Source organism: Bufo bufo, chromosome 5 (genome assembly GCF_905171765.1).
Source record: "Bufo bufo chromosome 5, aBufBuf1.1, whole genome shotgun sequence".
Taxonomy (NCBI): Eukaryota; Metazoa; Chordata; class Amphibia; order Anura; family Bufonidae; genus Bufo; species Bufo bufo.
This window is the reverse complement of record NC_053393.1, coordinates 411,012,754-411,030,511: the sequence shown is the minus strand read 5'-3', so window position 1 is coordinate 411,030,511 and position 17,758 is coordinate 411,012,754.

Here is a 17,758-nt window from a genome sequence, read left to right as displayed (position 1 = left end):
ATCAAGAAGGTACCCTCAACTTAATGTTTCTTGTGGACAGCCACACAGAATCACCACTTAGGTTCGGACCATTCATACGTTTCCTGTCAGCCACACGTTTATACTTGTTGCCCATATTCATCAAGTTATCTTGAATTTTCCGCCATATAGATAACAATAATGACGAAAAAGTTCCTCCTCAGGGATACCAGAAGTAGCTGAACCAGAAAATGTGCCAAACTGCGGGTGGAACCCATATGCCCCAAAAAACAGTGACTTCCAAGTGGACTCCTGTCTACGATTATTTATGGCAAACTCTGCCAAAGACAAAAATGAAGACCACTCCTCCTGGTTCTCAGAGACAAAACATCTCAAGTAAGTCTCCAGACTCTGATTAGTGCGCTCCGTCTGTCCGTTTGACTGAGGATGAAAAGCCGAAGAAAAGGACAGTTGTAATCCCAGTCGAGTACAGAACGCCTTCCAAAATCTGGAAATAAACTGAGTCCCACGATCTGAGACCACGTCAGAGGGAATGCCATGGAGTTTCACAATGTTGTCAACAAACACTTGTGCAAGTGTTTTAGCATTAGGTAGGCCTGGCAACGCTATAAAGTGCACCATTGTACTAAAGCAATCAACTACTACCAGAATATCAGTCTTTCCTGAAGAATTAGGTAGATCAGTGATAAAATCCATGGATAAGTGAGTCCATGATCTGGATGGGATGGGCAACGAAAGTAGAGATCCAGAAGGCTGAGTATGTGTCACCTTAGCGCGTGCACAGATACTACAGGCTGACACATAGTTGGATCCGCTCCCAGGGTGTCCTGTAAGAACCGTACAGTGATGTTCCTCAAACACCTTGTGACGCAATTCCAATGATACAAACAGTTTCCCATAGGGAACACCTTCACCTCTAGGTCAGGATAAAGAGCGGATATCACCACCCCTTCCAACAGTATAGGACTCTGATTTTCAAAATCACCACCTCCAGGAAAACGACGTGACAAGGCATCTGCCTTGACGTTCTTAACCCCAGGACGAAAGGTGACAGTGAAATTGAATCTGGTGAAAAACAAAGACCATCTGGCCTGCCTTGGGTTCAGTTGTTTAACCGACTCCAGGTAAACCAGGTTTTTGTGATCAGTGAACACCGTGAACGGATGAATCGCCCCTTCCAACCAATGATGCCATTCCTCAAAAGCCAACTTAATGGCCAGTAACTCTCTGTTATCCACATCATAATTTCTCTCTGCGGAAGAGAGTTTTTTAGAGAAAAAGACACATGGACGCCATTTACCAGTTGACGGGCCTTGTGATAAAACTGCTCCTACCCCCTCCTCGGATGCGTCCACTTCCACAATGAAAGGTTGTGATACATCCGGCTGCACCAATATAGGGGCACAAGAGAAGCATTCTTTAATTGCAGAAAAGGCTCGCAACGCCGAATCAGACAACACTGAAACATCTTTCCCTTTCTTAGTCATGTCAGTTAAGGTTTTACTATTGTCGAATAGTTCTGAATACATTTTCGGTAATAGTTGGTAAACCCCAAAAACCGCATAAGAGCCTTCAGATTTTCGGCTCAATCCCAGTCCATTACAGGACGGACTTTCTCTGGATCCATTCGAAAACCCGAAGATGACAGCAGGTGGCCCAAAAACTGCACCTCGTGTACAGCAAAAACACACTTCTCTAATTTTGCGTACAATTTATTATCTCTTAGGATCTGTAACACCTGTCTAACGCGATCCTGATGTATCTCCACGTCTGGAGAATAAATTAGAATGTCATCCAAATACACGACTACAAACCTCCCCGCAAGGTGATGAAAAATGTAATTCACAAAATGCTGGAAACACACAAGAGCATTGGTCAACCCAAAAGGCATGATCAGGTTCTCAAAGTGCCCCTCAGGAGTATTAAAAGCCATCTTCCATTCATCCCCTTCCTTGATCTTGACCAGATTATATGCCCCCCTTAAGTCCAACTTGGAGAACACCTTGCACCAACAATCTGGTTAAACAAATCGGGAATCAAAGGAAGAGGGTAAGGATCACGGACAGTAATCTGATTGAGTTCATGGAAATCCAGACATGTCCGAAGAACTCTGTCCTTTTTTTAACAAAAAAGAACCCTGCTGCCACTGGACACTTGGAAGGTCTTATGTTTCAATTAGCCAAACTCTCGGCAATATACTCTCTCATGGCCAGTCTTTCAGGTTCAGAAAGGTTATACAATCTAGATTTTGGCAACTTAGCTCCGGGAATAAGGTTGATAGGACAATCATATTCCCGATGCGGAGGTAAATCCTGGCATCCACTCTCAGAAAATACATTGGCAAAATCAGATATAAAAGAAGGTAATGTCTTAGTATTTAAAACAGGAAAATATGTATTCAGACAATTGTCAATGCAATAATCATCCCAATCCAGAATCTGTCTAGCTTGCCAATCGATGGTTGGATTGTGCTTGCTTAACAACGGTAAACCCAGAACCACCGGAGCAGGGAGACCCTCCAACACAAAACACAAGATAAATTCTTAGGCCTCGTTCACATGAACGTATCGGTTCCGTTCCGTGCATTGGGGACCGCAATTTGCGTCCCCAAATGCACGGGTAACGTCCGTACAGCGGCCGGAACGGATTCAGACCCATTCAATTTGAATGGGTCTGTGATCTGTCTATTCCGCAAAAAGATAGAGCAAGTTCTATTTTTTTGCGGAACGGAAGCATGGATCGGAACCCCACGGAAGTACTCCGTAGTGCTTCCATGCGGTTCCGTTCCATGCTTCCGTTCCGCACCGCACCCAATCTTCGGATTTGTGACCCATTCAATTGAATGGGTGCACATCCGTGATGCGGAATGCACACAGCCATTTCCCCGTGTATTGCGGAACCGCCGTATTCAGCCCGCAATACGGCCACGGGAGCACTACAGCCATGTGAAAGAGGCCTTAATCTGATATCATGCACCACTTAAGATAAACACTTCTGCAGAATCAATAGCAAAAATGGAAATGTTTTTTTCTAATGCACTCGGTGACAACCCGTGCATATGGATAAACTTAGCGTCAATCAAGTTCACCACGGCCCCGCTGTCGATAAACACCTCAATCCCCACAATCTTTTACTCTAGCGCCACCTCAGTAGTTAGGAGAAATCAGGTACTACCAGTGAAAGACAAATGCACATTTTCTGACTTTCCTCTCACCCCTCTAAGAGTCAGATGGGAATTAAATGTCCCTCTTTTTTCTTTTTGCCGTTGAATGTATGGACATACTCTGATAAAATGTCCCTTCTGTCCACAGAAAAAGCACACTCCCTTCCTATTACCAGAATGCTTAAAAGCAGATCCAGGAGTAGCTTCCCATAATTGCATGGGTTCGTCCCCAGACATAAACCCAGGAGTAGCTTCACCCAAACTGTCAGAGGAGGACGATACATCATGTGATAGTACGTCCTGAGAGTTGGGGCCCCTAAATCTCTCTCTTAGGCGTCTATCAATGCCTATAGGCACAGACATAGCAGCCTCCAGAGACACTGGGGTATCATGAAAGGCCAAAGCGTCCTTCAGCCTCTCTGATAACCCTTGACAAAACTGGCTACGGAGGGCAGGATCATTCCACTCCGTATCCATAGTCCACTTCCTAAACTCAGAGCAATAAATCTCAGTGGAATGATCACCCTGACGAAGGCCACGCAGCTAGGTTTTGGCTAGAAAGGTCCGATCTGGATCATCATAGATAACACCAAAAGCTTTAAAAAATTAATCTACCGACCGGAGAGACTGCGATCCGGTCAGCAGACAAAAAGCCCATGACTGCGCATCCCCCTTAAGCAAGGAAATAACCACACCGACTCACTGTTTCTCATCCCCAGATGAGTGTGGATACAGTTTGCATGCCTCCCTAAACAAAATGAAATTACAGTATCACGTCCCCCCAGAGAATCTGTCTGGGAGGGCAACTTTAGGCTCCAGATATTCCTGGTAACCACCACTACCACCAGGACCAACAGCCTGTGATCTGTGTATCTGCGAGACGGTCGTGGGGAGGTCAACTTGCCTCCAAAGACAGCCCTTGCAGTTGACCTGCCAGTGTAGCAATAGGATCCATGGCTGCACACAAACAGACAAAAAAGGATGGTTAAGGCGGTTTATAATGTCACACTTCGGTGTGGGAAGGAAACACCAAACCGAGCATAGGAGGGAAGAGGGAAACGGGGAATCAGGCCTGAGAACTAGGGAAGGAACATGAACATCTTCTAGTGAAAACCCTAACCAAAATCCTGACTGACTACCAGTATGAACAGAACCCAAAGGTAGGTTAGTTCATACGCAGGAATACATAAAGTCCTATATAGCCCTATAGGAACCTAGTACTAATGGCAGGGATGAGACTATCTGTTCCTTCAAAGGGAAGGACGAACAGGAGTCTACTTTAGGCCTAATACAAACAATAGGGAAATGCAACACACAGAACCCAAACAAAATACAAAAGGGAAAGGAAAGACTTAACTTCAAAGAGGCTATAGAAGCACCAGGAACTCAGCCGAGATTTTACCACAAACAATCCACAGGCACAGAAGCTATAAACCGCACAGCATAATGGGAGAAGCAACTATAAATAAGGATGGCTAAATGACCACATAAGCAACACCTGGAGACAAGGGTTGTAGCCATTACCAGAAACAACACAGACAACTATTGATCCACAAGGAAAGCCTGTCAGATCAAACAATGTGTTGCTAGTCTCACAGATCTTATGCCACTCACAGCATCTCCCCCGTGAATACTGTCAGAAAAAGGCAGAAAAATCTGAAAAAGCAGAGGTTTAAAATGTAAAAATTGTTTGACTGAATAATTTCCCATAAAACTATGTACATATCAATCTCCTCAGCTGATCCTGCTCTATAATATGCTGCTCTATTTTTTTTTATGATGACATTTTACTTATTTTGGGATAAAAATAATTTTTTTTATTTGGTCTTTATTAAAAATATTGAGCCATTCTGTCACAAAGGGTTAACTGTTTGTCTAGCTGTGTGAATCTTACTTTTTACTTTCACTTTGTACTGGTCATCTAATAACCATTTTCTGTCATTTACTAATAGGTCGTAAACACTTATTTAAGCCACATTCTTATCAATAAGATACAAACTGAGCTATAAAGAGTGTTTATAATGTCAGAGAGTTCCGTTAGATTAGCTGGATGATGAAGCAGAGAGAAAATTCAGATCTGTCTATTAGAGCATCTCAGCCCTGTACAGAAAAAAGGGCTCCATATTTGTAATAAAGACCAATTTAACAAATGATTTTTAGCTCAAAAGGAGTCCAATTTTCCTCACTTTAGGGGAAAAAAATCCTTACCGACTCCAATCTGGCAATCAGAATAACTCCCTGGATCAACAACCCATCTATGTAACTATTGCCTATAATATCATTACACTCCAGAAATACATCCAGGCCTCTCTTGAACTCTTTTAGTGAACTCACCTTCACCACCTCCTCAGGCAGAGAGTTCCATAGTCTCACTGCTCTTACTGTAAAGAATCCTCTTCTATGTTTGTGTACAAACCTTCTTTCCTCCAGACGGAGAGGATGTCCCCTTGTCACAGTCACAATCATGTGGATAAATAGATGATGGGAGAGATCTCTGTACTGACCCCTGATATATTTATACATAGTTATTAGATCTCCCCTTAGTCGTCTTTTTTCTAAAGTGAATAACCCAAATTTTGATAATCTTTCAGGGTACTGTAGTCCACCCATTCCAGTTATTACTTTAGTTGCCTTCCTCTGAAACCTCTCCAGCTCTGCTTTGTCTGCCTTGTTCCCAGGAGCCCAGAACTGTACACAGTACTCCATGTGTGGTCTGACTAGTGATTTGTAAAGTGGCAGGACTATGTTCTCATCACGGGCATCTATGTCACTTTTGATGCAACCCGTTATCTTATTGGCCTTGGCAGCAGCTGCCTGACACTGGTTTTTACAGCTTCGTTTGCGGTTCACCAAAATTCCTAGGTCCTTTTCCATGTCAGTGTTTTACCATTTAGTATGTATGGGTGACTTGCATTATTCCTTCCCATGTTCATAACCTTACATTTGTCAGTGTTAATCCTCATCTGCCACTTATCTGCACAAGCCTCCAATCTATCCAGATCCATCTGCAGCTGTATACTGTCCTCTTCCGTGTTAAATACTTTAAAAAGTTTAGTGTCATCTGCAAAAATTTATATTTTACTGTGCAAGCCTTCTACAAGATCATTAATAAATATATTGAAGAGAATGGGGCCCAATACAGTGGTACCCCACTAGTGACAGTGACACAATCTGAGTGTGTACCATTAATAACCACCCTCTGTTTTCTATCACTGAGACAGTTACTTACCCACATACAGACATTTTTCCCCAGTCCAAAAATTCTTATTTTATATACTAACCTTTTATGTGGTACAGTGTCAAATGCTTTGGAGAAGTCCAGATATACCACATCCATTGATTCACCGCGGCTAAGTCTAGAACTTACCTCCTCATAGAAACTGATCAAATTAGTTTGACATGACCAATCCCCCATGAAGCCATGCTGATATGGCGTTATTTGCTTATTTTCATTGGGATACTCCAAGATAGCATCTCTTAGAAAACCTTCAAACAGTTTACCCACGACAGATGTTAAACTTACCAGCCTATAGTTTCCGGGCTCTGTTTTTGAACCATTTTTGAATATTGGCACCACATTTGCTATTCGCCAATCTTGTGGAACACTCCCTGTCATTATAGAGTTCTTAAATATTAGAAAAAAGGGTCTGGCTATGACATTACTTAATTTTCTTAGGATATGGGGGTGTATGCCATCTGGTTCTGGCGATTTGTCTTCAGGGTGGGCCATTTATATGGATACACCTTAATAAAATGGGAATGGCTGGTGATATTAACTTCCTCTTTGTGGCACATTAGTATATGTGAGGGGGGAAACTTTTCAAGATGGGTGGTGACCATGGTGGCCATTTTGAAGTCGGCCATTTTGAATCCAACTTTTGTTTCTTCAATAGGAAGAGGGTCATGTGACACATCAAACTTATTGGGAATTTCACAAGAAAAACAATGGTGTGCTTGGTTTTAACGTAACTTTATTCTTTCATGAGTTATTTACAAGTTTCTCTTTGTTTACAGCCATTGACATGTCGCCGAGGTTAACACATGAGGAGCGGATAGAAATTGTGTTGATGTCTGGTGAACGCAGTAATCGGGTCATTGCAGCAGATTTCAATGCAAGACACCCTACGAGACCACCCATCTCCCATGCTACAGTTAGCAAACTGCTTGCTAAGTTTCGTGAAACTGGTTCAGTGTTGGATTTGCCAAAATGTGGACGCATGAAATCTGTCTCTAATGAAGAAACATCAGTGGCTGTCCTAGCTTCATTCAGCAAGAGCCCACAGCGTAGCACTCGCCGCATGTCACTGGAGAGTGGCATTAGTCGAACATCCCTTCGGCGGATATTAGCTACTCACAAATGGCACCCTTACAAACTCCAGCTACTGCAGCATCTCAACGAGGATGACCCAGATCGGCGCACTGAATCTGCAGAATGGGCAAAACAAAAATTGGAACAGGACCCTCAGTTTACGCAGAAGATTTTGTTCAGTGATGAGGCAAACTTTTATGTGAGTGGTGAAGTTAACAAACAAAACCACCGCTATTGGTCTGACACTAACCCACATTGGATAGATCCCTCCAAGACTGTTGGAACAAAAATATTGATGGTATGGTGTGGTATATGGGGTACAAAGATAGTGGAGCCATTCTTCATCAATGGAAACCTCAAGGCCACTGGATATGCGAAATTGCTACATGATGATGTGTTTCCCTCTTTATGCACTGAAGCTGGCACGTTCCCTGAGTTTTTCCAGCAAGGGTGTGCACCACCACATTATGGGTGTCAGGTCCGAGCATTCCTAGATGAACAGTTTCCTGGAAAGTGGATTGGTCGTCGTGGGCCAGTTGAATGGCCCCCTAGGTCTCCCGATCTGACCCCTTAGACTTTTATCTTTGGGGTCATCTGAAGGCAATTGTCTATGCTGTGAAGATACGAGATTTGCAGCACCTGAAACTACGGATACTGGAAGCCTGTGCTAGCATTTCTCCTGCGGTGTTGCTATCAGTGTGTGAAGAGTGGGAGAAGAGGGTTGCGTTGACAATCCAACACAATGGGAAGCACTTTGAATACATTTTATAAGTGGTCAGAAACTTGTAAATAACTCATGAAAGAATAAAGTTATGTTAAAACCAAGCACATCATTGTTTTTCTTGTGAAATCCCCAATACGTTTGATGTGTCACATGACCCTCTTCCTATTGAAAAAACAAAAGTTGGATTCAAAATGGCCGACTTCAAAATGGACGCCATGGTCACAACCCATCTTGAAAAGTTTCCCCCCTCACATATACTAATGTGCCACAAACAGGAAGTTAATATCATCAACCATTCCCATTTTATTAAGGTGTATCCATATAAATGGCCCACCCTGTATTTTAATCTTTTTAAGAACCTGCTGTACTTCTTCCTGGGTCAAACGGGGCACTTTTAATGGGGAATTTACTTTGAAATTCTGCATTTCACCTGACAGTTTATTTTCTTCAATGAACACAGTGGAGAAAAAAATATTTAATAGCTTTGCTTTCTCCTCGTCGCTCTCTGCAACTTCCCCCTCATTACTCTGTAAAGGGCCGACACCTTCAGATTTATACTTTTTAACATTTATATAATTGAAGAACATTTCAGGGTTAGATTTACTCTGTTTGGCAATTAATCTCTTGGTCTCTAGTTTGTCTGCTTTTATTTGTCTTTTACATAGTTATAGTTATATAGTCTCCTTGAAATTCAAAATGTCCCCTGAAACATCAATTTAGAAATCCCAAGTTATTCTCATTGTTAGAAGCAACTGCCAGACAAGACTTGTTTAAAGTGACCATCACCTTTAAGAGGCAACACAGCAATGAAATTAATAGTATTGTAAATGTATTCATTTTTCTTGCTGATCTTGTCAAAAACTCAGCTCAGTTATTGCCATATAATGGGCATCGGTTACTAGGCAGTACATATGATTTGGGGTGCAGTTTCTTTTCAGGGTGTGGTTGTACATAATTTTAACAAATGTGGTGGCCACATACAGTATATAGTTAAAGAGGCTCTGAACATGTTTATAACGGAAGCTGTTTAGCCGTGAATCAATGGGAAGTAACGTCGTAATAAACCTCTTTCTTTTTTGCATTCTCTTCCAGTTCCCAGAATTCAGGCCACTTTGGATGTCTTTATTCTGGTTGCCATGACGATGTCCAGGGGCCTGTAAACATCTGTGCTGTAATCAGTTATTTTAAATCATTTATTTTACATATAGATATTCATATCTTTGGACGTAGCCAAGGAATAAAACATTCATTGCTTAGATTGCTGGCTGCTTTCATGGAGCTAGAATGAGATGCACAAGTGGAGCTGTTTTTTATTATTACATAGCTCGATACATAAAATTTTTTAATCCTTTTGCGAATTGTAAACATACAAAAAACATATTTTTCTTGAAACTAGTTCTAGCTAAGGGCCAACTTACATGAACAGTCACAGATCATGGGCCAATTATCAGGAAGGAATGTTCAAATGAACCATTTTTCGCATTCATTGGCCCAGGTAAATATGCTGCCCACCCCTGAAAAATGGGCAAATGCTTTTTTGTCAGGTGATTTGATCATTTAGGCTGCAGATAAAATCATGCAGGGTCATTTACCAAACTGGTGTAAAGTAGAACTGGCTTAGCAACCAATCAGATTCCACCTTTCATTTTTCAAAGGAGCTGTCCAAAATAAAAGGTGGAATCTGATTGGTTGCTATGGGCAACTAAGACAGTTCTACTTTACACCAGTTTGATAAATGACCGCCATAGTTTGTCTGGAGCACATCTCCTGTGTAAATGTTACTTTATAGGGACAAATGATCACTGCAGCGATCGTTCATCCCAATACAGAGTAGATGAATGTTGCATGTTAATGAAGCTGAATGAGCAGCCAGTCATCAGAAACAAATAGTTCATTTCTTGCCTTTTGTATCGATTCCGGGTAAATGGGCCCTAAGGGCTCTTTCACACGAGCGGATCTTGTGTGGGTAATCCGCTGCCTGAAAGAGAGCCAAGCCCCGTTCCAGACAGAAGAGACACGGAGCATTGACATGATTGATAATGCTCCGTGCCTCTCTGTGATCTTTTTGCTACAAAATCACAGTGACAACTCTATCTCACTGTGATTTTGTAGTAAAAAGATCACAAAGAGGCACGGAGCATTATCAATCATGTCAATGCTCCGTGTCTCTGCTGTCCGGAATGGGGCTTGGCTCTCTTTCACGCAGCGGATTACCCGCATGGCATCAGCTCGTGTGGAAGAGCCCTAAGGCTTAAAAATAACCTGATTAGAATTCCTCAAAATAAAATAAAAATCCCTCAAGAGCAAAAGAAAATTCACAATATAGGACAGTAGCTCTATTCCTCTGTTCTGTGTAAACTTAATATTGGTAATTAGTCGTCAAGTTCAATGTACAACCAAGAGTTACAACTTCAGTTATAGCAGCATCTGTCTTTCCAATAAAAACATATGGGGTCATTTATCAAACTGGTGTAAATTAGAACTGTCTTAGTTGCCCATAGCAACCAATCAGATGCCACCTTTTATTTTTGACAGCTCCTTTGAAAAATGTAAGGTGGAATCTGATTGGTTGCTATGGGCAGCTCTCCAGCTGTTGCAAAACTACAACTCCCAGCATGCCCAGACTGCCCACAGCTATTAGCCTATAGCAGGGCATGGTGGGAGTTGTAGTTTTACAACATGCCTGCTATAGAGCAATGGGAGTGTTGCGGTTACACCTAGAGGATCAGCTCTCCTTGCAACTGCTGCACCCTCTACACTTTGAGTGACAGGGCCAGGCAGTGTAAACGTCATCACACCTCGCCCTCTCAATCAAAGTACAGGGAGTGTAGTAATTGCAGAAAGAGCTGAGCCGCTAGGAGTAACAGCAACGCCCCCATTGCTCCTAGAGGCTGATTTGCATACATTAATACTTCTGGGACTAACACAGATGCCTTCAGCTCCCAAGTGCACATACAACTGGTCATCCAGTTTCATAGGCACAAATCTGCTGACAAATGCCCTTTAAGCTTGTCTTCTTTTTTTTGTAATGCTAATTATGGGCTCATGCACATTTTCTGTGTCTGTTCTATTTGTTTTTGCGGACCGTATGCGGAACCATTCATTTTAATTTGTCAGCAAAAAAAAAAACGGAAGTAACTCTGTGTGCATGCCGTTTCCGTATGTTCGTGTAAATATCCTATTATTGTCCGTATTACGGACAAGGGTAGTACTGTTCTTTTAGGGGCCAGCTGTTCTTTTCTGCAAAATACGGAATGCACACGGACGTCATCCGTAATTTTTGAGGATCCGTTTTTTGCGGACCGCAAAATACATACGGTCATGTGCATGAGCCCTTACTCAGAGAATGACATGGTATGACTAGTGCCAAATTGTTAAAAGAGAAAGAAAAATCTTTAAGAAATCAGATTACGGTAATGAAACTGGCTGAGAAGGAGAATTCTAAGCAGATTTCCTCTGGGAGAACATGGGTTTACTGTACTTACAGTTGTTTTTCTTTTCTTAAAAGGACACTTCAGAAAGGGGTATTTTATAAACTCGTTATTCACAGAAAACAATTTTTTTTTAGCATTTTTGGCAGTACTATGCCATTTAAAATTAAATACAAAATATTGTCCTTTTGTAGCAGTCAGCAGTGAGAGAGATTAAATTCCTATATAGCTAGGTAATCTCTTGTAAGCGTACTGCTGGGAGGGGAAGATGTTGCTGCTGTGAGGGGAACATGGTGTATTGTTCTCTTGATAGGTCTAGAATAAATGCAGTAAGCCGGATTGGGACTGATGCACACTGGCGCAATATTAATAGTTTTTATTCGTGACGCCAATTGCAATGTGCGTAGGTTATAGTCTCAGGGCCCTTTAAGATGATATAACTCACGTACCAGGTGAGGAATGCCAGAGTGGGGATAATGTCTCTATGTAGTAGTAGGTATAGTGTCAACGGTGTCTCCTACCTTGGTACGGCTGGACTCCTGGATCCTGGCTCACTTGCAATAAATTGAGTGTTGTTAGTAGGAGTAACTGAGGAACTTTGATAATAAGGAATGAGATCCAGACTGGTGATATAATCCAACTTGTCTTTACTTAATGCAGCTTAAATCCATACGAGTAACAGCATTAGTCTTTGGTCCCAGCAGGTATTGGCAATATGTGGCAGGAATCAATATATCTATTCTGCTTCTTAACATATGCCTGGAGAATCTGGCAGGTATCTATCTTCTGCTCTGTCTGTCTGCTTGGTGTGGGCCTGACTAGCTGAAGGAGGGATTTGGCTTCTCCGGGTCTTTGGATTAACACTCACAGTTCTGCTCGCAGGGAATGTTTCTTCCCGGAGATCTGTAGTACTGGAGGTGCTGCTTGCTTGTCAACCAGCTGAGGCTGAGGGCTCAGTCTGGGAAGGGTGATCTTTGGTCTCAGCCGAGACAGATCCTGGTCTGGGATCCCTATTTCTGGGAGCTCCTACCAACACAGCCTTCCCCTAGCCGGGGGGTTGGTACACTAACTAGAACTTTCCTTCCTCCCCATGAGGCAGGATGTGGGAACATTCCACACCTCCCCAAAGAGGGGGGAGCTAAATTGGAATGTACTATTCCAATCTAGCAATACTAAACTGGCTAAGGTCCTGCTAAACATATTGCTGCCACCTGCTGGTGTACATGGAAATTACAGCATAATATATAAAACAGGCCTGGAAAATGCAAAGAATTGAGAATGCAATGTTAGATTACACAAGATGACAATACACATACACCTAACATGTTGTAACAGGGAAGAAAGAGTTTAGTGACATACTCCGGGATGTTACATAAAGATGGCCACAGACGAGCACTGCATTAATTAGTGTAGTCTCTGATGCTCTACGGCGGCACTCTTTGGCTGCAGTGATGCTCTGACTTAAAAATGCAGACGAAACTGCCATGCTCAAAATCTGAGAGGAAGTTAAAGAACCAGAACAGAATGTATGGAGTGACTTCAAAACATGATATCCAGAAAACCATGAACCTGGTTTAAAAAAAAAAAATTGAATATTCACATACAGGTTGTTGAACGGGTCGGCCACTTTCTGGTTACTGTTGACCAATGTGTCTGTAAGATGACTATATGGCACTTACTAATATAGTCTGTCCCATTTTCTATATTTCATAATTTATGCCCCCTTCTTTACCAAGTCTTTTGTCCTGTCCACACAGAGTTCTTGTCCATAAAATGGCTGCTGATGGAGGGTCATGTGACCAGGCAAATCAAATCCATGTAATGTCTCCTCCATCTGCTCTTGTTCTGTTGGAGGTTTAGTGCCGGTGCAGTGTGTTTGAATAGAGGAGTCATCACATGGAGGTGATTTGCCTGGTCACATTACCCTCCATCAGCAGCTATGTTATGCACAGGACCTCCATGCGGACAACACAGATGATCTGCCTAATGAGGTGGCATGGCTTATGAAATGGCACAGAATATCAACAATGGCGATATTAGTATGTGCCATATAGTCATCTTATATACACATTGGTCACAAGTCCCCAGAAAGTGGTAAACCCCTTTGATATGCATTATAAAATTGATGGAAGTGTCTCTTTAATGTTGCCCAATATGTAATGTTAATAACCAAAATAAGTAAAGCACCACTGATTAAGGCTCATGCACACCACTGTATGTATTTTGCAGTCTGCAAAACACGGATCCGCAAAAAATACAGATGGCATCCGTGTGACATCTGTATTGCATCCGTTTTTTGCGGATCCCTTGTAACAATGCCTGTCCTTGTCCGCAAAACGGACAAGAATAGGACATGTTCTATTTTTTTCGCGGAACGGACACGTGGACACGGAATGATCACAGAGTAATTTCCATTTTTTTCAAGCCCCATTGAAACAAATGGTTCCATATACGGACCTCTAAAAAAATGGAACGTAAACGGAGGAAAAATACGTTCGCGGGCATGAGCCCTTAAGGCCCCTTTCACACGGGTGTTGCGGGAAAAGGTGCGGTGCGTTGTGGGAACATGCACGATTTTTCCGCGCGAGTGCAAAACATTGTAATGCGTTTTGCACGCGCGTGAGAAAAATCTGCATGTTTGGTACCTAAACCCGAACTTCTTCACAGAAGTTCGGGTTTGGGATCGGTGTTCTGTAGATTGTATTATTTCCCCTTATAACATAGTTATAAGGCAAAATAATAGCATTCTTACAGCCATACATGTCCACGCCATGACACTACCACCACCGTGCTTCACTGATGAGGTGGTATGCTTAGGATCATGAGCAGTTCCTTTCCTTCTCCATACTCTTCTCTTCCCATCACTCTGGTACAAGTTGATCTTGGTCTCATCTGTCCATAGGATGTTGTTCCAGAACTGTGAAGGCTTTTTTAGATGTCGTTTGGCAAACTCTAATCTGGCCTTCCTGTTTTTGAGGCTTACCAATGGTTTACCTCTTGTGGTGAACCCTCTGTATTCACTCTGGTGAAGTCTTCTCTTGATCTGGCCAACTGTTGTGAAGAGTGTTTTCTTCACCAGGGAAAAAATTATTCGGTCATCCACCACAGTTGTTTTCCGTGGTCTTCCGGGTCTTTTGGTGTTGCTGAGCTCACATGTGCGTTCCTTCTTTTTAAGAATGTTCCAAACAGTTGTTTTGGCCACGCCTAATGTTTTCGCTGATAGTGACAGCTCTTTGGATCTCATCTTGAGAGTTGACAGCAACAGATTGCAAATGCAAATAGCACACTTGAAATGAACTCTGGACCTTTTATCTGCTCATTGTAATTGGGATAATGAGGGAATAACACACACCTGGCCATGGAACAGCTGAGAAGCCAATTGTCCCATTACTTTTGGTCCCTTAACAAGTGGGAGGCATATATGCAAACTGTTGTAATTCCTACACCGTTCACCTGATTTGGATGTAAATACCCTCAAATTAAAGCTGACAGTCTGCAGTTAAAGCACATCTTGTTTGTTTCATTTCAAATCCATTGTGGTGGTGTATAGAGTCAAAAATGTTCGAATTGTGTCGATGTCCCAATATTTATGGACCTGACTGTAAGTACCGAAGAACCTCTTTAACTACCATTCTTTGCAGCTGCCATAAAGCGCACACACCCTGCTATACAATCTATACAGAAATAGCAGGAAGGGTGTGCCTCCAGTAAGGTCACCACAGATAAAAAATAATCAAAAGCTACTGGATTAATAAAAGTAATAAAAATAAGAAGAAACACATTATTTTTCTTCTATGGACTCTAACATAATACATGAGGCAGCCATTAAGGTAAGGTAGGGACTATTCCCTTTAACACGTATATTGATTTTTCTAGGGAATAAGTGATAATACACTGCATTGCAGCTTTCTAAAGCAAAGACTATGTCAGCATTAAAGGCATAGATCTGAGCAGCAGCTAGCTCATAATTGCTATTAACCAAACATACGGTACTTTGTAAAGAGCAAAGGCATTTTTAGCTGATGCTCAAAAGATGCTTTTTGGATACAGACAGGCACATATCTGTATGCTGTTACTATGGTCCTAGGACTCCCTTTGTCCCCATTGACCCATTAAAATGCTATTGCAGGGTGCCAATTCATTGCTATGGCAACCGGAGTCCTAACAAAGGCCCCCAGGCCTGCCACAACTAGATGCTTATTAGACTGTGCCACATGTCTTATAGTCAGACTGTCACTGTTTTAGTGACAGGCTATAATGCATTAGAATACAAGGTATACCAGTGCATTATAAATGTTATGTCCCCTAGTGAGAGTAAAAAAATATTATATTAGCATAGCATATTTATAGCATATTTAAATAAAAGCATTGTTTCCATAAAAAGTGGTTATATTTTGTAAAAGTGGTAAGAAAAAAAAGCACACATGTCACAACCTGTATAATAAAGATAACTTGTTATTTAAAGGAGTGGGACATTGATTCCATATCACTAGGATATGTGTGGGTCTCACCTCTGGAACCTGCTCCTATATCCAGAATGAATTGAGAGCAGCTACGTAAGTGCGGCCACTGCTAGGGAATTTCCGAAAATAGCCAACCACCAGCTCTGCCATTTCTGTCAATCCTGGCAGGCAATGCACATGTGCAGATCGCTCTCCAATCGCTGCTATGGGACTTCCGAAAACAGCCAAGCATGCTCATTCAGCTATTTTTGAAACTCACACAGCGATGAGTGAAAAGCGCACTGGGCAAGTACATCCGCCACTCCATTGCCCACCAGGACTGCCAGAAATAGAGAGACGGTGCTGGTCTATTTTCAGATCCCCCACAACGATGAATGGTGAGCACGCCGTGCATGCTGTCCTTCAATTCGGGTGTCCCGTTTTGGAGATATTCCAGAAATATGCAATCAGTGTCCTAGATGGGCCAACCCCTTTAAACCACCCCATGAACAAAGTAAACAAAAAAAATTTTTTTTGTTCCCCTACCCCCCTCAGAAAATAATAAATGTTAGTCAGTAAGCAGCAAAAAACACATCTCCCTCATCTCACACAGCAACATTGAGGGAAAAATGAATAAGTTATAGCTCTTGGAATGCAGTGACATAATGCAGTGACTCTTTTTCCGTGCGCCATGCTATTATTGGGCAAAAGGAGCGAACAAACAAAACTCTACAAATTTGCTATCATTATAATTGTACTGATCCATAGAATAAAATTAACATGCTAGTTACGTCACATGGTGAACGTTGTAAATTTAAAGTGCAAAAAACAATTGCAGAATAGCTGTTTTCCATTACCGCCCTCCACCCCTCAAAAAAAGTTAATAAAAGTCGTTATATGAATCCAAAATGGTGTCAATAAAAAATACCATTTGTTTTGCAAAAAAAAAGCCATCGAATGGCTACATCAACAGAACAATTAAAACGTTTTGGCCATAGAAAACACAAGAAAAAAAGAATTAAAATTATTACTTGATTAAAATTGATAATCTTCCTTATTTTGAAAAATAAAATCACCTAGCTCTACCTTTATGTGGTGTTAATAAAACTCTAGGTAGAACAAATTGTATTTATTTATGCCATATCCCTTTCTGCAGTTGTACACAAATAGATCTTGTCACAGTCGTTACCTCTGGCTGTGACCTCTGTCTATGCTCTCGCTGCAGCTCCGTTCCTGTGTGTCATTTGTGGTTCTTTATGGGTTAACTCCCCTGTGTGTTTATTAGGAGTTAATCCTCTCTGTCTGCTCCATGGGTGTGGCCTCTCTGCTGCACCCATGGAACCTGTATATAAGGCTGAGGTTTCCTCAGTTCTGGGTCAGCTCTCCTGGTGTGTGTTGTCTTGTCCTGCTCCTGCTCCTAGTGTGTACTCTCTCTCCCATGCTGCTGACCCATGGGATCCGTGTCTGTCTGTGCTCTCTGGGTTTCCCTACTTGTTAATTGACGTCCTCTCTCCCGTCCTCTTTGACATCCTCTTTCCTGTCTTTCTGTTATCTGTTCTGCCAGTTATGTTTTAGTTACCTTGTGTGTATTCATATGTCTCTGTTCAGCAAGCCCTTGCTGCACCTTTCTTTGCAGCAGAGTGGTATGCGCAAGGCCATGCAGTTTATTACTGGTGGAGCAAGTCCTTCTCTGCTCATTGCCACTCCTGC